Here is a 25,438-nt window from a genome sequence, read left to right on the forward strand (position 1 = left end):
ATTACTCACAATAATCCCGGCCGGCACTGTTACTCACAGTACTCCAGTCCGGCAATTTTACTGTCAGTACTCCCGGCCGGCACTGTTAATCACAGTTCCCCCGGCCGGTACTGTTACTCACAGTACTCCCGGCCGGCACTGTTCCTCACAGTACCACCATTCAGCACTGTTACACACAGTACTCCCGGCCGGCACTGTTACTCACAGTACACCTGACCGGCACTGTTACTCACAGTACTCCCGTCTGTCACTGTTACTCACAATAATCCCGGACGGCACTGTTACTCACAGTACTCCTGACCGGCACTGTTAATACCAGTAGTCCCGTCCGGCACTGTAACTCACAGCACTCTTGACCGGCCCTGTTACTCACAGTACTCCCGGACGGCACTGTTACTCACAGTACTCCCGGCCGGCACTTTTACTCACATTACTCCCGGCCGGCACTGTTACTCACCGAACTCCCGGGCGGCACTGTTACTCACAGTACTCCCGGCCGGCACGATTACCGACAGTACTCTCAGCCGGCACTGTTACTCACAGTATTCATGGCTGGCATTGTTACCCGCAGTACTGCCGGCCGGCACTGTTATTCACAGTACTCATGGCTGCTACTGTTACTCACAGTTCTCTCGCCCGCACTGTTACTCACCGTACTCCCGGGCGGCACTGTTACTCACAGTACTCCCGGCCGGCACCGTTACTCACAGCACTCCAGGCCCTTACTGTTACTCACAGTACTCCCGGCCGGCACTGTTACTCACAGTACTCCCGGCCGGCACTGTTAGACACCGTACTCCCTGGCGGCACTGTTACTCACAGTACGCCCGGCCGGCACGATTACCGACAGTACTCTCAGCCGGCACTGTTACTCACAGTACTCTTGGCTGGCGCTGTTACCCGCAGTACTGCCGGCCGGCACTGTTACTCACAGTACTCCCGGCCGGCACTGTTACTCACAGTACTGTCGGCCGGCACCGTTACTCACAGTACTCCAGGCCCTCACTGTTACTCACAGTACTCCGAGCCGGTACTGTTTCTCACAGTACTCATGGCCGGCACTGTTACTCACAGTACTCCCGTCTGGCACTGTTATTCACAGTAATCCCGGCCGGCACCGTTACTCACAGTACTCCCGGCCGGCACTTTTACTCACATTACTCCCGGCCGGCACTGTTACTCACCGAACTCCCGGGCGGCACTGTTACTCACAGTACTCCCGGCCGGCACGATTACCGACAGTACTCTCAGCCGGCACTGTTATTCACAGTATTCATGGCTGGCATTGTTACCCGCAGTACTGCCGGCCGGCACTGTTATTCACAGTACTCATGGCTGCTACTGTTACTCACAGTTCTCTCGCCCGCACTGTTACTCACCGTACTCCCGGACGGCACTGTTACTCACAGTACTCCCGGCCGGCACGATTACCGACAGTACTCCCAGCGGGCACTGTTACTCACAGTACGCCCGGCCGGCACTGTTACTCACAGTACTGCGGGCCGGCACCGTTACTCACAGCACTCCAGGCCCTTACTGTTACTCACAGTACTCCCGGCCGGCACTGTTACTCACAGTACTTCCGGCCGGCACTGTTACTCACCGTACTCCCTGGCGGCACTGTTACTCACAGTACGCCCGGCCGGCACGATTACCGACAGTACTCTCAGCCGGCACTGTTACTCACAGTACTCTTGGCTGGCGCTGTTACCCGCAGTACTGCCGGCCGGCACTGTTACTCACAGTACTCCCGGCCGGCACTGTTACTCACAGTACTGTCGGCCGGCACCGTTACTCACAGTACTCCAGGCCCTCACTGTTACTCACAGTACTCCGAGCCGGTACTGTTTCTCACAGTACTCATGGCCGGCACTGTTACTCACAGTACTCCCGTCTGGCACTGTTATTCACAGTAATCCCGGCCGGCACCGTTACTCACAGTACTCCCGGCCGGCACTATTGCTCACCGTACTCACGGCCGGCACGATTATCGACAGTACTCTCAGCCGGCACTGTTACTCACAGTACTCATTGCTGGCACTATTACTCACTGCACTCTCAGCCGGCAATGTTACTCACAGTACTCATGGCTGGCACTGTTACTCACAGTACTCTCAGCCGGCACTGTTACTCACAGTACTCATGGCTGACACTGTTACTCCCAGTACTCTCGGCCAGCACTGTTACTCACAGTAATCATGGCTGGCACTGTTACTCACGGTACTCTCGGCCGGCGCTGTTACACACAGTACTCCCGGCGGGCACTATGACTCACAGTACTCCGAGCCGGTACTGTTTCTCACAGTACTCATGGCTGGCACAGTTACTCACAGTACTCCGGGCCGGCACTGTTACTTACCGTACTCCCGGGCGGCACTGTTACTCATAGTACTCCAGGCCGGCGCGATTACCGACAGTACTCCCAGCCGGCACTGTTACTCACAGTGCTTGCGGCCGGCACCGTTACTCACAGTACTCCAGGCCCTCACTGTTACTCACAGTACTCGCGTCCGGCCCTGTTACTCACAGTACTCCCAACCGGCACTGTTACTCACAGAACTCCTGGACGGCACTGTTACTCACAGTGCTCCCGGACGGCACTGTTACCCACAATAACCCCGGCCGGCACTGTTACTCACAGTATTCCCGTCTGTCACTGTTACTCACAGTACTGCCAGCCGGCACTGTTACTCCCGGAACTCCCGCCTGGCATTGTTACTCACAGTACTCCCGGCCTGCAGTGTTACTCACAATAATCCCGGCCGGCACTGTTACTCACAGTAATCGCGGCTGACACTGTTACTCACAGTATTAACGTCTGGCACTGTTACTCACAGTACTCCAGGCCGCCACGGTTACTCACATTATTCCCGGCCGACACTGTAACTCACAGTACTCCTGACCGGCACTGTTATTCACAGTACTCCCGGCTGGCACAGATACTCACAATACTCCCGCCCGCACTGTTACTCACCGTACTCCCGGGCGGCACTGTTACTCACAGTACTCCCGGCCGGCACGATTACCGACAGTACTCCCAGCGGGCACTGTTACTCAAAGTACGCCCGGCCGGCACTGTTACTCACAGTACTGCCGGCCGGCACCGTTACTCACAGTACTCCAGGCCCTTACTGTTACTCACAGTACTCCCGGCCGGCACTGTTACTCACAGTACTCCCGGCCGGCACTGTTACTCACCGTACTCCCGGGCGGCACTGTTACTCACAGTACGCCCGGCCGGCACGATTACCGACAGTACTCTCAGCCGGCACTGTTACTCACAGTACTCTTGGCTGGCGCTGTTACCCGCATTACTGCCGGCCGGCACTGTTACTCACAGTACTCCCGGCCGGCACTGTTACTCACAGTACTCCCGGCCGGCACTGCTACTCACAGTACCCCCGGCCACACTGTTATTCACAGTAATCCCGGCCGGCACCGTTACTCACAGCACTCCCGGCCGGCACTGTTACTCACCGAACTCCCGGGCGGCACTGTTACTCACAGTACTCCCGGCCGGCACGATTACCGACAGTACTCTCAGCCGGCACTGTTACTCACAGTACTCATGGCTGGCACTGTTACCCGCAGTAATGCCGGCCGGCACTGTTACTCACAGTACTCGCGGCCGGCACTGTTACTCACAGTACTGTCGGCCGGCACCGTTACTCACAGTACTCCAGGCCCTCACTGTTACTCACAGTACTCCGAGCCGGTACTGTTTCTCACAGTACTCATGGCCGGCACTGTTACTCACAGTACTCCCGTCTGGCACTGTTACTCACAGTACTCCCGGCCGGCACTGTTACTCACAGTACTCCCGGGCGGCACTGTTACTCACAGTACTCCCGGCCGGCACTGTTACTCACAGTACTCATGGCCGGCACTGTTACTCACAGTACTCCCGGGCGGCACGATTAATGAGAGTACTACCAGTCGGCACTGTTACTCACAGTACTCCCGGCCGGCACTGTTACTTACAGTACTCCCGTCCGGTACTATTACTGACAGGACTACCAGTCGGCACTGTTACTCACCGTACTCCCGGGCGGCACTGTTACTCACAGTACTCCCGGCCGGCACGATTACCGACAGTACTCCCAGCGGGCACTGTTACTCACAGTACTGCCGGCCGGCACCGTTACTCACAGCACTCCAGGCCCTTACTGTTACTCACAGTACTCCCGGCCGGCACTGTTACTCACAGTACTCCCGGCCGGCACTGTTACTCACCGTACTCCCTGGCGGCACTGTGACTCACAGTACGCCCGGCCGGCACGATTACCGACAGTACTCTCAGCCGGCACTGTTACTCACAGTACTCTTGGCTGGCGCTGTTACCCGCAGTACTGCCGGCCGACACTGTTACTCACAGTACTCCCGGCCGGCACTGTTACTCACAGTACTGTCGGCCGGCACCGTTACTCACAGTACTCCAGGCCCTCACTGTTACTCACAGTACTCCGAGCCGGTATTGTTTCTCACAGTACTCATGGCCGGCACTGTTACTCACAGTACTCCCGTCTGGCACTGTTATTCACAGTAATCCCGGCCGGCACCGTTACTCACAGTACTCCCGGCCGGCACTATTGCTCACCGTACTCACGGCCGGCACGATTATCGACAGTACTCTCAGCCGGCACTGTTACTCACAGTACTCATTGCTGGCACTGTTACTCACTGCACTCTCAGCCGGCAATGTTACTCACAGTACTCATGGCTGGCACTGTTACTCACAGTACTCTCAGCCGGCACTGTTACTCACAGTACTCATGGCTGGCACTGTTACTCCCAGTACTCTCGGCCAGCACTGTTACTCACAGTAATCATGGCTGGCACTGTTACTCACGGTACTCTCGGCCGGCGCTGTTACACACAGTACTCCCGGCGGGCACTATTACTCACAGTACTCCGAGCCGGTACTGTTTCTCACAGTACTCATGGCTGGCACAGTTACTCACAGTACTCCGGGCCGGCACTGTTACTCACCGTACTCCCGGGCGGCACTGTTACTCATAGTACTCCAGGCCGGCACGATTACCGACAGTACTCCCAGCCGGCACTGTTACTCACAGTGCTTGCGGCCGGCACCGTTACTCACAGTACTCCAGGCCCTCACTGTTACTCACAGTACTCGCGTCCGGCCCTGTTACTCACAGTACTCCCAACCGGCACTGTTACTCACAGAACTCCTGGACGGCACTGTTACTCACAGTGCTCCCGGACGGCACTGTTACCCACAATAACCCCGGCCGGCACTGTTACTCACAGTATTCCCGTCTGTCACTGTTACTCACAGTACTGCCAGCCGGCACTGTTACTCCCGGAACTCCCGCCTGGCATTGTTACTCACAGTACTCCCGGCCAGCAGTGTTACTCACAATAATCCCGGCCGGCACTGTTACTCACAGTAATCGCGGCTGGCACTGTTACTCACAGTATTAACGTCTGGCACTGTTACTCACAGTACTCCAGGCCGCCACGGTTACTCACATTATTCCCGGCCGACACTGTAACTCACAGTACTCCTGACCGGCACTGTTACTCACAGTACTCCCGGCCGGCACGATTACCGACAGTACTCCCAGCGGGCACTGTTACTCAAAGTACGCCCGGCCGGCACTGTTACTCACAGTACTGCCGGCCGGCACCGTTACTCACAGTACTCCAGGCCCTTACTGTTACTCACAGTACTCCCGGCCGGCACTGTTACTCACAGTACTCCCGGCCGGCACTGTTACTCACCGTACTCCCGGGCGGCACTGTTACTCACAGTACGCCCGGCCGGCACGATTACCGACAGTACTCTCAGCCGGCACTGTTACTCACAGTACTCTTGGCTGGCGCTGTTACCCGCAGTACTGCCGGCCGGCACTGTTACTCACAGTACTCCCGGCCGGCACTGTTACTCACAGTACTCCCGGCCGGCACTGCTACTCACAGTACCCCCGGCCACACTGTTATTCACAGTAATCCCGGCCGGCACCGTTACTCACAGCACTCCCGGCCGGCACTGTTACTCACCGAACTCCCGGGCGGCACTGTTACTCACAGTACTCCCGGCCGGCACGATTACCGACAGTACTCTCAGCCGGCACTGTTACTCACAGTACTCATGGCTGGCACTGTTACCCGCAGTAATGCCGGCCGGCACTGTTACTCACAGTACTCGCGGCCGGCACTGTTACTCACAGTACTGTCGGCCGGCACCGTTACTCACAGTACTCCAGGCCCTCACTGTTACTCACAGTACTCCGAGCCGGTACTGTTTCTCACAGTACTCATGGCCGGCACTGTTACTCACAGTACTCCCGTCTGGCACTGTTATTCACAGTAATCCCGGCCGGCACCGTTACTCACAGGACTCCCGTCCGGCACTGTTGCTCACCGTACTCACGGCCGGCACGATTATCGACAGTACTCTCAGCCGGCACTGTTACTCACAGTACTCATTGCTGGCACTGTTACTCACTGCACTCTCGGCCGGCAATGTTACTCACAGTACTCATGGCTGGCACTGTTACTCACAGTACTCTCAGCCGGCACTGTTACTCACAGTACTCATGGCTGGCACTGTTACTCACAGTACTCTCGGCCAGCACTGTTACTCACAGTATTCATGGCTGGCACTGTTACTCACGGTACTCTCGGCCGGCGCTGTTACACACAGTACTCCCGGCGGGCACTATTACCCACAGTACTCCGAGCCGGTACTGTTTCTCACAGTACTCATGGCTGGCACAGTTACTCACAGTACTCCCGGCCGGCACTGTTACTCACCGTACTCCCGGGCGGCACTGTTACTCATAGTACTCCAGGCCGGCACGATTACCGACAGTACTCCCAGCCGGCACTGTTACTCACAGTGCTTGCGGCCGGCACCGTTACTCACAGTACTCCAGGCCCTCACTGTTACTCACAGTACTCGCGTCCGGCCCTGTTACTCACAGTACTCCCAACCGGCACTGTTACTCACAGAACTCCTGGACGGCACTGTTACTCACAGTGCTCCCGGCCAGCACTGTCACCCACAATAACCCCGGCCGGCACTGTTACTCACAGTAGTCCCGTCTGTCACTGTTACTCACAGTACTGCCTGCCGGCACTGTTACTCCCGGAACTCCCCCCTGGCATTGTTACTCACAGTACTCCCGGCCAGCAGTGTTACTCACAATAATCCCGGCCGGCACTGTTACTCACAGTAATCGCGGCTGGCACTGTTACTCACAGTCTTAACGTCTGGCACTGTTACTCACAGTACTCCAGGCCGCCACGGTTACTCACATTATTCCCGGCCGACACTGTAACTCACAGTACTCCTGACCGGCACTGTTATTCACAGTACTCCCGGCTGGCACAGATACTCACAATACTCCCGCCCGCACTGTTACTCACCGTACTCCCGGGCGGCACTGTTACTCACAGTACTCCCGGCCGGCACGATTACCGACAGTACTCCCAGCGGGCACTGTTACTCACAGTACGCCCGGCCGGCACTGTTACTCACAGTACTGCCGGCCGGCACCGTTACTCACAGTACTCCAGGCCCTTACTGTTACTCACAGTACTCCCGGCCGGCACTGTTACTCACAGTACTCCCGGCCGGCACTGTTACTCACCGTACTCCCGGGCGGCACTGTTACCCACAGTACGCCCGGCCGGCACGATTACCGACAGTACTCTCAGCCGGCACTGTTACTCACAGTACACTTGGCTGGCGCTGTTACCCGCAGTACTGACGGCCGGCACTGTTACTCACAGTACTCCCGGCCGGCACTGTTACTCACAGTACTCCCGGCCGGCACTGCTACTCACAGTACCCCCGGCCACACTGTTATTCACAGTAATCCCGGCCGGCACTGTTACTCACCGAACTCCCGGGCGGCACTGTTACTCACAGTACTCCCGGCCGGCACGATTACCGACAGTACTCTCAGCCGGCACTGTTACTCACAGTACTCATGGCTGGCACTGTTACCCGCAGTAATGCCGGCCGGCACTGTTACTCACAGTACTCGCGGCCGGCACTGTTACTCACAGTACTGTCGGCCGGCACCGTTATTCACATGACTCCCGGCCCTCACTGTTACTCACAGTACTCCGAGCCGGTACTGTTTCTCACAGTACTCATGGCCGGCACTGTTACTCACAGTACTCCCGTCTGGCACTGTTATTCACAGTAATCCCGGCCGGCACCGTTACTCACAGTACTCCCGGCCGGCACTGTTGCTCACCGTACTCACGGCCGGCACGATTATCGACAGTACTCTCAGCCGGCACTGTTACTCACAGTACTCATTGCTGGCACTGTTACTCACTGCACTCTCGGCCGGCAATGTTACTCACAATACTCATGGCTGGCACTGTTACTCACAGTACTTTCAGCCGGCACTGTTACTCACAGTACTCATGGCTGGCACTGTTACTCCCAGTACTCTCGGCCAGCACTGTTACTCACAGTATTCATGGCTGACACTGTTACTCACGGTACTCTCGGCCGGCACTGTTACACACAGTACTCCCGGTGGGCACTATTACTCACAGTACTCCGAGCCGGTACTGTTTCTCACAGTACTCATGGCTGGCACAGTTACTCACAGTACTCCCGGCCGGCACTGTTACTCACCGTACTCCCGGGCGGCACTGTTACTCATAGTACTCCAGGCCGGCACGATTACCGACAGTACTCCCAGCCGGCACTGTTACTCACAGTGCTTGCGGCCGGCACCGTTACTCACAGTACTCCAGGCCCTCACTGTTACTCACAGTACTCGCGTCCGGCCCTGTTACTCACAGTACTCCCAACCGGCACTGTTACTCACAGAACTCCTGGACGGCACTGTTACTCACAGTGCTCCCGGACGGCACTGTTACCCACAATAACCCCGGCCGGCACTGTTACTTACAGTATTCCCGTCTGTCACTGTTACTCACAGTACTGCAAGCCGGCACTGTTACTTCCGGAACTCCCGGCTGGCATTGTTACTCACAGTACTCCCGGCCAGCAGTGTTACTCACAATAATCTTGGCCGGCACTGTTACTCACAGTAATCGCGGCTGGCACTGTTACTCACAGTATTAACGTCTGGCACTGTTACTCACAGTACTCCAGGCCACCACGGTTACTCACATTATTCCCGGCAAGTACTGCAAGCCGGCACTGTTACTTCCGGAACTCCCGGCTGGCATTGTTACTCACAGTACTCCCGGCCAGCAGTGTTACTCACAATAATCTCGGCCGGCACTGTTACTCACAGTAATCGCGGCTGGCACTGTTACTCACAGTATTAACGTCTGGCACTGTTACTCACAGTACTCCAGGCCGCCACGGTTACTCACATTATTCCTGGCCGACACTGTAACTCACAGTACTCCTGACCGGCACTGTTATTCACAGTACTCCCGGCTGGCACTGTTACTCACAGTATTCCTGACCGGGACTATTCTTCACACCACTCCCGGCCGGCACTGTTAATCACAGCACTCCTAGCCGGCACTGTTACTTAAAGTCCTGCCGTCTGGCATTGTTACCCACAGTACTCATGGCTGGCACTGTTACTCACAGTAATCCCGTCCGGCACCGTTACTCACTGTACTCTCAGCCGGCACTGTTACTCACAGTACTCTCAGCCGGCACTGTTACTCAAAGTACCCATGTCTGGCACTGATACTCACAGGACTCCCATCCGGCATTGTTACTCACAGTGCTCCCATACGGCACTGTAGGGCAGCACGGTAGCCAAGTGGGTAGCACTGTGGCTTCACAGCGCCAGGATCCCAGCCGGCACTGTTACTCACAGTACTACCGTCTGGCACTGTTACTCACAGTACTCATGTCTGGCAGTATTACTCACAGTACTGCCAGCCGGCACTGTTACTCACAGTACCCATTGCTGTCACTGTTACCCGCAGTACTCCCGGCCGGCACTGTTACTCACCGTATTCCCGGGCGGCACTGTTACTCATAGTACTCCAGGCCGGCACGATTACCGACAGTACTCCCAGCCGGCACTGTTACTCACAGTGCTTGCGGCCGGCACCGTTAATCACAGTACTCCAGGCCCTCACTGTTGCTCACAGTACTCGCGCCCGGCCCTGTTACTCACAGTACTCCCAACCGGCACTGTTACTCACAGAACTCCTGGACGGCACTGTTACTCACAGTGCTCCCGGCCGGCACTGTTACCCACAATAACCCCGGCCGGCACTGTTACTCACAGTATTCCCGTCTGTCACTGTTACTCACAGCACTGCAAGCCGGCACTGTTACTTCCGGAACTCCCGGCTGGCATTGTTACTCACAGTACTCCCGGCCAGCAGTGTTACTCACAATAATCTCGGCCGGCACTGTTACTCACAGTAATCGCGGCTGGCACTGTTACTCACAGTATTAACGTCTGGCACTGTTACTCACAGTACTCCAGGCCGCCACGGTTACTCACATTATTCCCGGCCGACACTGTAACTCACAGTACTCCTGACCGGCACTGTTATTCACAGTACTCCCGGCTGGCACAGATACTCACAGTACTCCCGTCTGGCACTGTTATTCACAGTACTCCCTTTTGGCAATGTTACTCACAATAATCCCGGCCGGCACTGTTACTCACAGTATTCCTGACCGGGACTCTTCTTCACACCACTCCCGGCCGGCACTGTTAATCACAGTACTCCTAGCCGGCACTGTTACTTAAAGTCCTGCCGTCTGGCATTGTTACCCACAGTACTCATGGCTGGCACTGTTACTCACAGTAATCCCGTCCGGCACTGTTACTCACAGTACTCTCAGCCGGCACTGTTACTCACAGTACCAATGTCTGGCACTGATACTCACAGTACTCCCATCCGGCATTGTTACTCACAGTGCTCCCATACGGCACTGTAGGGAAGCACGGTAGCCAAGTGGGTAGCACTGTGGCTTCACAGCGCCAGGATCCCAGCCGGCACTGTTACTCACAGTACTACCGTCTGGCACTGTTACTCACAGTACTCATGTCTGGCAGTATTGCTCACAGTACTGCCAGCCGGCACTGTTACTCACAGTACCCATGGCTGTCACTGTTACCCGCAGTACTCTCGGCCGGCACTGTTACTCACAGTACTCCCGGCCGGCACTGTTACTAACAGTAATCCCGGGCGGCACTGTTACTCACAGAACTCCCGGCCGGCACGATTACCGACAGTACTCTCAGCCGGCACTGTTACTCACAGTACTCATGGCTGACACTGTTACCCGCAGTACTGCCGGCCGGCACTGTTACTCACAGTACTCATGGCTGACACTGTTACCCGCAGTACTGCCGGCCGGCACTGTTACTCACAGTACTCCCGGCCGGCACTGTTACTCACATTACAGCCGGCCGGCACCGTTACTGACAGTACTCCAGGCCCTCACTGTTACTAACAGTACTCCCGGGCGGCACTGTTACTCACAGTACTCCCGGCCGGCACGATTAGCGACAGTATTCTCAGCCGGCACTGTTACTCACAGTTTTCATGGTTGCCACTGTTACTCACAGTACTCTCGGCCGGCACTGTTACACAGAGTACTCCCGGCCGGCACTATTACTCACAGTACTCCGAGCCGGCACTGTTTCGAACAGTACTCATGGCTGGCACAGTTAGTCACAGTACTCCCGGCCGGCACTGTTACTCATCGTACTCCAGGCCGGCACGATTACCGACAGTACTCCCAACCGGCACTGTTACTCACAGAACTCCCGGACGGCACTGTTACTCACAGTACTCCCGGCCGGCACTGTTACTCACAATAATCCAGGCCGGCACTGTTACTCACAATAATCCAGGCCGGCACTGTTACTCACAGTATTCCCGTCTGGCACTGTTAATCACAGTACTCCCAGCCGTCACTGTTACTCACAGTAATCCCGGCTGGCACTGTTACTCCCAGTATTCCCGTCTGGCACTGTTACTCACAGTACTCCTGGCCGCCACTGTTACTCACATTAATCCCGGCCGGCACTGTAACTCACAGTACTCCTGACCGGCACTGTTATTCACAGATTTCCCGGCTGGCACTGATATTCACAGTATTCCCGTCTGGCACTGTTACTCACAGTACTCCCAGCCGTCACTGTTACTCACAGTAATCCTGGCTGGCACTGTTACTCACAGTATTCCCGTCTGGCACTGTTACTCACAGTACTCCTGGCCGCCACTGTTACTCACATTAATCCCGGCCGGCACTGTTACTCACAGTACTCCCGGCCGGCACTGTTACTCACAGTACTCCCGCCGGCACGGTTACTCACAATAATCCCGGCCGGCACTGTTACTCACAGTACTCCCGTCAGGCACTGTTACTCACAGTACTCCCTTTTGGCAATGTTACTCACAATAATCCCGGCCGGCACTGTTACTCACAGTACTCCTGACCGGCACTGTTCTTCACAGCATTCACGGCCGGCACTGTTAATCACAGTATTCCTAGCCGGCACTGTTCCTTAAAGTCCTGCCGTCTGGCATTGTTACTCAGAGTACTCATGGCTGGCACTGTTACTCACAGTAATCCCGGCCGGCACTTTTACTCACAGTACTCTAAGCCGGCACTGTTACTCACAGTACCCATGTCTGGCACTGATACACACGGTACTCCCATCCGGCATTGTTACTCACAGTCCTCCCATATGGCACTCTGGGGCAGCACGGTAGCCAAGTGGGTATCACTGTGGCTTCACAGCGCCAGGATCCCAGTCGGCACTGTTACTCACATTACTGCCGTCTGGCACTGTTACTCACAGTACTCATGTCTGGCAGTATTACTCACATTACTCCCAGCCGGCACTGTTACTCACAGTACTCATGGCTGTCACTGTTACCCGCAGTACTCCCGGCCGGCACTGTTACTCACAGTAATCCCGGCCGGCACTGTTACTCACAGTACTCCCGGGCGGCACTGTTACTCACAGTACTCCCGGCCGGAACGATTACCGACAGTTCTCTCATCCGGCACTGTTACTCACTGTACCCCCATCGGGCACTGTTACCCGCAGTACTGCCGGCCGGCATTGTTACTCACATTACTCCCGGCCGGCACTGTTACTCACAGTACCGGCGGTCGGCACTGTTACTCACAGTACTCATGGCTGGCACAGTTACTCACAGTACTCCCGGCCGGCACTGTTACGCACCGTACTCCCGGACGGCACTGTTACTCACAGTACTCCCGGCCGGCACTTTTACTCACATTACTCCCGGCCGGCACTGTTACTCACCGAACTCCCGGGCGGCACTGTTACTCACAGTACTCCCGGCCGGCACGATTACCGACAGTACTCTCAGCCGGCACTGTTACTCACAGTATTCATGGCTGGCATTGTTACCCGCAGTACTGCCGGCCGGCACTGTTATTCACAGTACTCATGGCTGCTACTGTTACTCACAGTTCTCTCGCCCGCACTGTTACTCACCGTACTCCCGGGCGGCACTGTTACTCACAGTACTCCCGGCCGGCACGATTACCGACAGTACTCCCAGCGGGCACTGTTACTCACAGTACGCCCGGCCGGCACTGTTACTCACAGTACTGCCGGCCGGCACCGTTACTCACATCACTCCAGGCCCTTACTGTTACTCACAGTACTCCCGGCCGGCACTGTTACTCACAGTACTCCCGGCCGGCACTGTTACTCACCGTACTCCCTGGCGGCACTGTTACTCACAGTACGCCCGGCCGGCACGATTACCGACAGTACTCTCAGCCGGCACTGTTACTCACAGTACTCTTGGCTGGCGCTGTTACCCGCAGTACTGCCGGCCGGCACTGTTACTCACAGTACTCCCGGCCGCCACTGTTACTCACAGTACTGTCGGCCGGCACCGTTACTCACAGTACTCCAGGCCCTCACTGTTACTCACAGTACTCCGAGCCGGTACTGTTTCTCACAGTACTCATGGCCGGCACTGTTACTCACAGTACTCCCGTCTGGCACTGTTATTCACAGTAATCCCGGCCGGCACCGTTACTCACAGTACTCCCGGCTGGCACTATTGCTCACCGTACTCACGGCCGGCACGATTATCGACAGTACTCTCAGCCGGCACTGTTACTCACAGTACTCATTGCTGGCACTGTTACTCACTGCACTCTCAGCCGGCAATGTTACTCACAGTACTCATGGCTGGCACTGTTACTCACAGTACTCTCAGCCGGCACTGTTACTCACAGTACTCATGGCTGGCACTGTTACTCCCAGTACTCTCGGCCAGCACTGTTACTCACAGTAATCATGGCTGGCACTGTTACTCACGGTACTCTCGGCCGGCGCTGTTACACACAGTACTCCCGGCGGGCACTATTACTCACAGTACTCCGAGCCGGTACTGTTTCTCACAGTACTCATGGCTGGCACAGTTACTCACAGTACTCCGGGCCGGCACTGTTACTCACCGTACTCCCGGGCGGCACTGTTACTCATAGTACTCCAGGCCGGCGCGATTACCGACAGTACTCCCAGCCGGCACTGTTACTCACAGTGCTTGCGGCCGGCACCGTTACTCACAGTACTCCAGGCCCTCACTGTTACTCACAGTACTCGCGTCCGGCCCTGTTACTCACAGTACTCCCAACCGGCACTGTTACTCACAGAACTCCTGGACGGCACTGTTACTCACAGTGCTCCCGGCCGGCACTGTTACCCACAATAACCCCGACCGGCACTGTTACTCACAGTATTCCCGTCTGTCACTGTTACTCACAGTACTGCCAGCCGGCACTGTTACTCCCGGAACTCCCGCCTGGCATTGTTACTCACAGTACTCCCGGCCAGCAGTGTTACTCACAATAATCCCGGCCGGCACTGTTACTCACAGTAATCGCGGCTGGCACTGTTACTCACAGTATTAACGTCTGGCACTGTACTCACAGTACTCCAGGCCGCCACGGTTACTCACATTATTCCCGGCCGACACTGTAACTCACTGTACTCCTGACCGGCACTGTTATTCACAGTACTCCCGGCTGGCACAGATACTCACAATACTCCCGCCCGCACTGTTACTCACCGTACTCCCGGGCGGCACTGTTACTCACAGTACTCCCGGCCGGCACGATTACCGACAGTACTCCCAGCGGGCACTGTTACTCAAAGTACGCCCGGCCGGCACTGTTACTCACAGTACTGCCGGCCGGCACCGTTACTCACAGTACTCCAGGCCCTTACTGTTACTCACAGTACTCCCGGCCGGCACTGTTACTCACAGTACTCCCGGCCGGCACTGTTACTCACCGTACTCCCGGGCGGCACTGTTACTCACAGTACGCCCGGCCGGCACGATTACCGACAGTACTCTCAGCCGGCACTGTTACTCACAGTACTCTTGGCTGGCGCTGTTACCCGCATTACTGCCGGCCGGCACTGTTACTCACAGTACTCCCGGCCGGCACTGTTACTCACAGTACTCCCGGCCGGCACTGCTACTCACAGTACCCCCGGCCACACTGTTATTCACAGTAATCCCGGCCGGCACCGTTACTCACAGCACTCCCGGCCGGCATTGTTACTCACCGAACTCCCGGGCGGCACTGTTACTCACAGTACTCCCGGCCGGCACGATTACCGACAGTACTCTCAGCCGGCACTGTTACTCACAGTACTCATGGCTGGCACTGTTACCCGCAGTAATGCCGGCCGGCACTGTTACTCACAGTACTCGCGGCCGGCACTGTTACTCACAGTACTGTCGGCCGGCACCGTTACTCACAGTACTCCAGGCCCTCACTGTTACTCACAGTACTCCGAGCCGGTACTGTTTCTCACAGTACTCATGGCCGGCACTGTTACTCACAGTACTCCCGGCCGGCACGATTAATGAGAGTACTACCAGTCGGCACTGTTACTCACAGTACTCCCGGCCGGCACTGTTACTTACAGTACTCCCGTCCGGTACGATTACTGACAGGACTACCAGTCGGCACTGTTCCTCACAGTACTCCCGGCCGGCACTGTTACTGACAGTACTCCCGGACGGCACTGTTAGTCACAGTACTCCCGGCCGGCACTGTTACTCACAATAATCCCGGCAAGCACTGTTACTCACAGTATTCCCGTCTGGCACAGTAACTCACAGTAATCCCGGCCGGCACTGTTACTCACTGTACTCCCGGCTGGCACTGTTACTCACAGTACTCCGGGCCGGCACTGTTACTCACAATAATCCCGGCCGTCTCTGTTACTCACAGTACTCCCGGCTTGCACTGTTGATCACAGTATTCCCGTCTGGCACTGTTACTCACAGTACTCCCGTCGGGCCCTGTTACTCCCAATAACGCCGGCCGGCACTGTTAATCACAGTGCTCCCGGCCGGCACTGTTACTCACAACAATCCCGGCCGGCACTATTACTCACAATAATCCCGGCCGGCACTGTTACTCACAGTACTCCAGTCCGGCAATTTTACTGTCAGTACTCCCGGCCGGCACTGTTAATCACAGTTCCCCCGGCCGGTACTGTTACTCACAGTACTCCCGGCCGGCACTGTTCCTCACAGTACCACCATTCAGCACTGTTACACACAGTACTCCCGGCCGGCACTGTTACTCACAGTACACCTGACCGGCACTGTTACTCACAGTACTCCCGTCTGTCACTGTTACTCACAATAATCCCGGACGGCACTGTTACTCACAGTACTCCTGACCGGCACTGTTAATACCAGTAGTCCCGTCCGGCACTGTTACTCACAGCACTCTTGACCGGCCCTGTTACTCACAGTACTCCCGGACGGCACTGTTACTCACAGTACTCCCGGCCGGCACTTTTACTCACATTACTCCCGGCCGGCACTGTTACTCACCGAACTCCCGGGCGGCACTGTTACTCACAGTACTCCCGGCCGGCACGATTACCGACAGTACTCTCAGCCGGCACTGTTACTCACAGTATTCATGGCTGGCATTGTTACCCGCAGTACTGCCGGCCGGCACTGTTATTCACAGTACTCATGGCTGCTACTGTTACTCACAGTTCTCTCGCCCGCACTGTTACTCACCGTACTCCCGGGCGGCACTGTTACTCACAGTACTCCCGGCCGGCACGATTACCGACAGTACTCCCAGCGGGCACTGTTACTCACAGTACGCCCGGCCGGCACTGTTACTCACAGTACTGCCGGCCGGCACCGTTACTCACAGCACTCCAGGCCCTTACTGTTACTCACAGTACTCCCGGCCGGCACTGTTACTCACAGTACTCCCGGCCGGCACTGTTACTCACCGTACTCCCTGGCGGCAGTGTTACTCACAGTACGCCCGGCCGGCACGATTACCGACAGTACTCTCAGCCGGCACTGTTACTCACAGTACTCTTGGCTGGCGCTGTTACCCGCAGTACTGCCGGCCGGCACTGTTACTCACAGTACTCCCGGCCGGCACTGTTACTCACAGTACTGTCGGCCGGCACCGTTACTCACAGTACTCCAGGCCCTCACTGTTACTCACAGTACTCCGAGCCGGTACTGTTTCTCACAGTACTCATGGCCGGCACTGTTACTCACAGTACTCCCGTCTGGCCCTGTTATTCACAGTAATCCCGGCCGGCACCGTTACTCACAGTACTCCCGGCCGGCACTTTTACTCACATTACTCCCGGCCGGCACTGTTACTCACCGAACTCCCGGGCGGCACTGTTACTCACAGTACTCCCGGCCGGCACGATTACCGACAGTACTCTCAGCCGGCACTGTTACTCACAGTATTCATGGCTGGCATTGTTACCCGCAGTACTGCCGGCCGGCACTGTTATTCACAGTACTCATGGCTGCTACTGTTACTCACAGTTCTCTCGCCCGCACTGTTACTCACCGTACTCCCGGGCGGCACTGTTACTCACAGTACTCCCGGCCGGCACGATTACCGACAGTACTCCCAGCGGGCACTGTTACTCACAGTACGCCCGGCCGGCACTGTTACTCACAGTACTGCCGGCCGACACCGTTACTCACAGCACTCCAGGCCCTTACTGTTACTTACAGTACTCCCGGCCGGCACTGTTACTCACAGTACTCCCGGCCGGCACTGTTACTCACCGTACTCCCTGGCGGCACTGTTACTCACAGTACGCCCGGCCGGCACGATTACCGACAGTACTCTCAGCCGGCACTGTTACTCACAGTACTCTTGGCTGGCGCTGTTACCCGCAGTACTGCCGGCCGGCACTGTTACTCACAGTACTCCCGGCCGGCACTGTTACTCACAGTACTGTCGGCCGGCACCGTTACTCACAGTACTCCAGGCCCTCACTGTTACTCACAGTACTCCGAGCCGGCACTGTTTCTCACAGTACTCATGGCCGGCACTGTTACTCACAGTACTCCCGTCTGGCACTGTTATTCACAGTAATCCCGGCCGGCACCGTTACTCACAGTACTCCCGGCCGGCACTATTGCTCACCGTACTCACGGCCGGCACGATTATCGACAGTACTCTCAGCCGGCACTGTTACTCACAGTACTCATTGCTGGCACTGTTACTCACTGCACTCTCAGCCGGCAATGTTACTCACAGTACTCATGGCTGGCACTGTTACTCACAGTACTCTCAGCCGGCACTGTTACTCACAGTACTCATGGCTGGCACTGTTACTCCCAGTACTCTCGGCCAGCACTGTTACTCACAGTAATCATGGCTGGCACTGTTACTCACGGTACTCTCGGCCGGCGCTGTTACACACAGTACTCCCGGCGGGCACTATTACTCACAGTACTCCGAGCCGGTACTGTTTCTCACAGTACTCATGGCTGGCACAGGTACTCACAGTACTCCGGGCCGGCACTGTTACTCACCGTACTCCCGGGCGGCACTGTTACTCATAGTACTCCAGGCCGGCGCGATTACCGACAGTACTCCCACCAGGCACTGTTACTCACAGTGCTTGCGGCCGGCACATTTACTCACAGTACTCCAGGCCCTCACTGTTACTCACAGTACTCGCGTCCGGCCCTGTTACTCACAGTACTCCCAACCGGCACTGTTACTCACAGAACTCCTGGACGGCACTGTTACTCACAGTGCTCCCGGCCGGCACTGTTACCCACAATAACCCCGGCCGGCACTGTTACTCACAGTATTCCCGTCTGTCACTGTTACTCACAGTACTGCCAGCCGGCACTGTTACTCCCGGAACTCCTGCCTGGCATTGTTACTCACAGTACTCCCGGCCAGCAGTGTTACTCACAATAATCCCGGCCGGCACTGTTACTCACAGTAATCGCGGCTGACACTGTTACTCACAGTATTAACGTCTGGCACTGTTACTCACAGTACTCCAGGCCGCCACGGTTACTCACATTATTCCCGGCCGACACTGTAACTCACAGTACTCCTGACCGGCACTGTTATTCACAGTACTCCCGGCTGGCACAGATACTCACAATACTCCCGCCCGCACTGTTACTCACCGTACTCCCGGGCGGCACTGTTACTCACAGTACTCCCGGCCGGCACGATTACCGACAGTACTCCCAGCGGGCACTGTTACTCAAAGTACGCCCGGCCGGCACTGTTACTCACAGTACTGCCGGCCGGCACCGTTACTCACAGTACTCCAGGCCCTTACTGTTACTCACAGTACTCCCGGCCGGCACTGTTACTCACAGTACTCCCGGCCGGCACTGTTACTCACCGTACTCCCGGGCGGCACTGTTACTCACAGTACGCCCGGCCGGCACGATTACCGACAGTACTCTCAGCCGGCACTGTTACTCACAGTACTCTTGGCTGGCGCTGTTACCCGCATTACTGCCGGCCGGCACTGTTACTCACAGTATTCCCGGCCGGCACTGTTACTCACAGTACTCCCGGCCGGCACTGCTACTCACAGTACTCCCGGCCGGCACGATTACCGACAGTACTCTCAGCCGGCACTGTTACTCACAGTACTCATGGCTGGCACTGTTACCCGCAGTAATGCCGGCCGGCACTGTTACTCACAGTACTCCCGGCCGGCACTGTTACTCACAGTACTGTCGGCCGGCACCGTTACTCACAGTACTCCAGGCCCTCACTGTTACTCACAGTACTCCGAGCCGGTACTGTTTCTCACAGTACTCATGGCCGGCACTGTTACTCACAGTACTCCCGTCTGGCACGATTAATGAGAGTACTACCAGTCGGCACTGTTACTCACAGTACTCCCGGCCGGCACTGTTACTCACAGTACTCCCGGCCGGCACTGTTACTGACAGTACTCCCGGACGGCACTGTTAGTCACAGTACTCCCTGCCGGCACTGTTACTCACAATAATCCCGGCAAGCACTGTTACTCACAGTATTCCCGTCTGGCACAGTAACTCACAGTAATCCCGGCCGGCACTGTTACTCACTGTACTCCCGGCTGGCACTGTTACTCACAGTACTCCGGGCCGGCACTGTTACTCACAATAATCCCGGCCGTCTCTGTTACTCACAGTACTCCCGGCTTGCACTGTTGATCACAGTATTCCCGTCTGGCACTGTTACTCACAGTACTCCCGTCGGGCCCTGTTACTCCCAATAACGCCGGCCGGCACTGTTAATCACAGTGCTCCCGGCCGGCACTGTTACTCACAACAATCCCGGCCGGCACTATTACTCACAATAATCCCGGCCGGCACTGTTACTCACAGTACTCCAGTCCGGCAATTTTACTGTCAGTACTCCCGGCCGGCACTGTTAATCACAGTTCCCCTGGCCGGTACTGTTACTCACAGTACTCCCGGCCGGCACTGTTCCTCACAGTACCACCATTCAGCACTGTTACACACAGTACTCCCGGCCGGCACTGTTACTCACAGTACACCTGACCGGCACTGTTACTCACAGTACTCCCGTCTGTCACTGTTACTCACAATAATCCCGGACGGCACTGTTACTCACAGTACTCCTGACCGGCACTGTTACTCACAGTACTCCTGACCGGCACTGTTAATACCAGTAGTCCCGTCCGGCACTGTTACTCACAGCACTCTTGACCGGCCCTGTTACTCACAGTACTCCCGGACGGCACTGTTACTCACAGTACTCCCGGCCGGCACTTTTACTCACATTACTCACTGCCGGCACTGTTACTCACCGAACTCCCGGGCGGCACTGTTACTCACAGTACTCCCGGTCGGCACGATTACCGACAGTACTCTCAGCCGGCACTGTTACTCACAGTATTCATGGCTGGCATTGTTACCCGCAGTACTGCCGGCCGGCACTGTTATTCACAGAACTCATGGCTGCTACTGTTACTCACAGTTCACTCGCCCGCACTGTTACTCACCGTACTCCCGGGCGGCACTGTTACTCACAGTACTCCCGGCCGGCACGATTACCGACAGTACTCCCAGCGGGCACTGTTACTCACAGTACGCCCGGCCGGCACTGTTACTCACAGTACTGCCGGCCGGCACCGTTACTCACAGCACTCCAGGCCCTTACTGTTACTCACAGTACTCCCGGCCGGCACTGTTACTCACAGTACTCCCGGCCGGCACTGTTACTCACCGTACTCCCTGGCGGCACTGTTACTCACAGTACGCCCGGCCGGCACGATTACCGACAGTACTCTCAGCCGGCACTGTTACTCACAGTACTCTTGGCTGGCGCTGTTACCCGCAGTACTGCCGGCCGGCACTGTTACTCACAGTACTCCCGGCCGGCACTGTTACTCACAGTACTGTCGGCCGGCACCGTTACTCACAGTACTCCAGGCCCTCACTGTTACTCACAGTACTCCGAGCCGGCACTGTTTCTCACAGTACTCATGGCCGGCACTGTTACTCACAGTACTCCCGTCTGGCACTGTTATTCACAGTAATCCCGGCCGGCACCGTTACTCACAGTACTCCCGGCCGGCACTATTGCTCACCGTACTCACGGCCGGCACGATTATCGACAGTACTCTCAGCCGGCACTGTTACTCACAGTACTCATTGCTGGCACTGTTACTCACTGCACTCTCAGCCGGCAATGTTACTCACAGTACTCATGGCTGGCACTGTTACTCACAGTACTCTCAGCCGGCACTGTTACTCACAGTACTCATGGCTGGCACTGTTACTCCCAGTACTCTCGGCCAGCACTGTTACTCACAGTAATCATGGCTGGCACTGTTACTCACGGTACTCTCGGCCGGCGCTGTTACACACAGTACTCCCGGCGGGCACTATTACTCACAGTACTCCGAGCCGGTACTGTTTCTCACAGTACTCATGGCTGGCACAGTTACTCACAGTACTCCGGGCCGGCACTGTTACTCACCGTACTCCCGGGCGGCACTGTTACTCATAGTACTCCAGGCCGGCACGATTACCGACAGTACTCCCAGCCGGCACTGTTACTCACAGTGCTTGCGGCCGGCACCGTTACTCACAGTACTCCAGGCCCTCACTGTTACTCACAGTACTCGCGTCCGGCCCTGTTACTCACAGTACTCCCAACCGGCACTGTTACTCACAGAACTCCTGGACGGCACTGTTACTCACAGTGCTCCCGGACGGCACTGTTACCCACAATAACCCCGGCCGGCACTGTTACTCACAGTATTCCCGTCTGTCACTGTTACTCACAGTACTGCCAGCCGGCACTGTTACTCCCGGAACTCCCGCCTGGCATTGTTACTCACAGTACTCCCGGCCAGCAGTGTTACTCACAATAATCCCGGCCGGCACTGTTACTCACAGTAATCGCGGCTGGCACTGTTACTCACAGTATTAACATCTGGCACTGTTACTCACAGTACTCCAGGCCGCCACGGTTACTCACATTATTCCCGGCCGACACTGTAACTCACAGTACTCCTGACCGGCACTGTTATTCACAGTACTCCCGGCTGGCACAGATACTCACAATACTCCCGCCCGCACTGTTACTCACCGTACTCCCGGGCGGCACTGTTACTCACAGTACTCCCGGCCGGCACGATTACCGACAGTACTCCCAGTTGGCACTGTTACTCAAAGTACGCCCGGCCGGCACTGTTACTCACAGTACTGCCGGCCGGCACCGTTACTCACAGTACTCCAGGCCCTTACTGTTACTCACAGTACTCTCGGCCGGCACTGTTACTCACAGTACTCCCGGCCGGCACTGTTACTCACCGTACTCCCGGGCGGCACTGTTACTCACAGTACGCCCGGACGGCACGATTACCGACAGTACTCTCAGCCGGCACTGTTACTCACAGTACTCTTGGCTGGCGCTGTTACCCGCAGTACTGCCGGTCGGCACTGTTACTCACAGTACTCCCGGCCGGCACTGTTACTCACAGTACTCCCGGCCGGCACTGCTACTCACAGTACCCCCGGCCACACTGTTATTCACAGTAATCCCGGCCGGCACCGTTACTCACAGCACTCCCGGCCGGCACTGTTACTCACCGAACTCCCGGGCGGCACTGTTACTCACAGTACTCCCGGCCGGCACGATTACCGACAGTACTCTCAGCCGGCACTGTTACTCACAGTACTCATGGCTGGCACTGTTAACCGCAGTAATGCCGGCCGGCACTGTTACTCACAGTACTCGCGGCCGGCACTGTTACTCACAGTACTGTCGGCCGGCACCGTTACTCACAGTACTCCAGGCCCTCACTGTTACTCACAGTACTCCGAGCCGGTACTGTTTCTCACAGTACTCATGGCCGGCACTGTTACTCACAGTACTCCCGTCTGGCACTGTTATTCACAGTAATCCCGGCCGGCACCGTTACTCACAGGACTCCCGTCCGGCACTGTTGCTCACCGTACTCACGGCCGGCACGATTATCGACAGTACTCTCAGCCGGCACTGTTACTCACAGTACTCATTGCTGGCACTGTTACTCACTGCACTCTCGGCCGGCAATGTTACTCACAGTACTCATGGCTGGCACTGTTACTCACAGTACTCTCAGCCGGCACTGTTACTCACAGTACTCATGGCTGGCACTGTTACTCACAGTACTCTCGGCCAGCACTGTTACTCACAGTATTCATGGCTGGCACTGTTACTCACGGTACTCTCGGCCGGCGCTGTTACACACAGTACTCCCGGCGGGCACTATTACTCACAGTACTCCGAGCCGGTACTGTTTCTCACAGTACTCATGGCTGGCACAGTTACTCACAGTACTCCCGGCCGGCACTGTTACTCACCGTACTCCCGGGCGGCACTGTTACTCATAGTACTCCAGGCCGGCACGATTACCGACAGTACTCCCAGCCGGCACTGTTACTCACAGTGCTTGCGGCCGGCACCGTTACTCACAGTACTCCAGGCCCTCACTGTTACTCACAGTACTCGCGTCCGGCCCTGTTACTCACAGTACTCCCAACCGGCACTGTTACTCACAGAACTCCTGGACGGCACTGTTACTCACAGTGCTCCCGGCCAGCACTGTCACCCACAATAACCCCGGCCGGCACTGTTACTCACAGTAGTCCCGTCTGTCACTGTTACTCACAGTACTGCCAGCCGGCACTGTTACTCCCGGAACTCCCCCCTGGCATTGTTACTCACAGTACTCCTGGCCAGCAGTGTTACTCACAATAATCCCGGCCGGCACTGTTACTCACAGTAATCGCGGCTGGCACTGTTACTCACAGTCTTAACGTCTGGCACTGTTACTCACAGTACTCCAGGCCGCCACGGTTACTCACATTATTCCCGGCCGACACTGTAACTCACAGTACTCCTGACCGGCACTGTTATTCACAGTACTCCCGGCTGGCACAGATACTCACAATACTCCCGCCCGCACTGTTACTCACCGTACTCCCGGGCGGCACTGTTACTCACAGTACTCCCGGCCGGCACGATTACCGACAGTACTCCCAGCGGGCACTGTTACTCACAGTACGCCCGGCCGGCACTGTTACTCACAGTACTGCCGGCCGGCACCGTTACTCACAGTACTCCAGGCCCTTACTGTTACTCACAGTACTCCCGGCCGGCACTGTTACTCACAGTACTCCCGGCCGGCACTGTTACTCACCGTACTCCCGGGCGGCACTGTTACCCACAGTACGCCCGGCCGGCACGATTACCGACAGTACTCTCAGCCGGCACTGTTACTCACAGTACACTTGGCTGGCGCTGTTACCCGCAGTACTGACGGCCGGCACTGTTACTCACAGTACTCCCGGCCGGCACTGTTACTCACAGTACTCCCGGCCGGCACTGCTACTCACAGTACCCCCGGCCACACTGTTATTCACAGTAATCCCGGCCGGCACTGTTACTCACCGAACTCCCGGGCGGCACTGTTACTCACAGTACTCCCGGCCGACACGATTACCGACAGTACTCTCAGCCGGCACTGTTACTCACAGTACTCATGGCTGGCACTGTTACCCGCAGTAATGCCGGCCGGCACTGTTACTCACAGTACTCGCGGCCGGCACTGTTACTCACAGTACTTTCGGCCGGCACCGTTACTCACAGGACTCCCGGCCCTCACTGTTACTCACAGTACTC

Source organism: Scyliorhinus torazame, chromosome 3 (assembly GCF_047496885.1).
Source record: "Scyliorhinus torazame isolate Kashiwa2021f chromosome 3, sScyTor2.1, whole genome shotgun sequence".
NCBI lineage: Eukaryota > Metazoa > Chordata > Chondrichthyes > Carcharhiniformes > Scyliorhinidae > Scyliorhinus > Scyliorhinus torazame.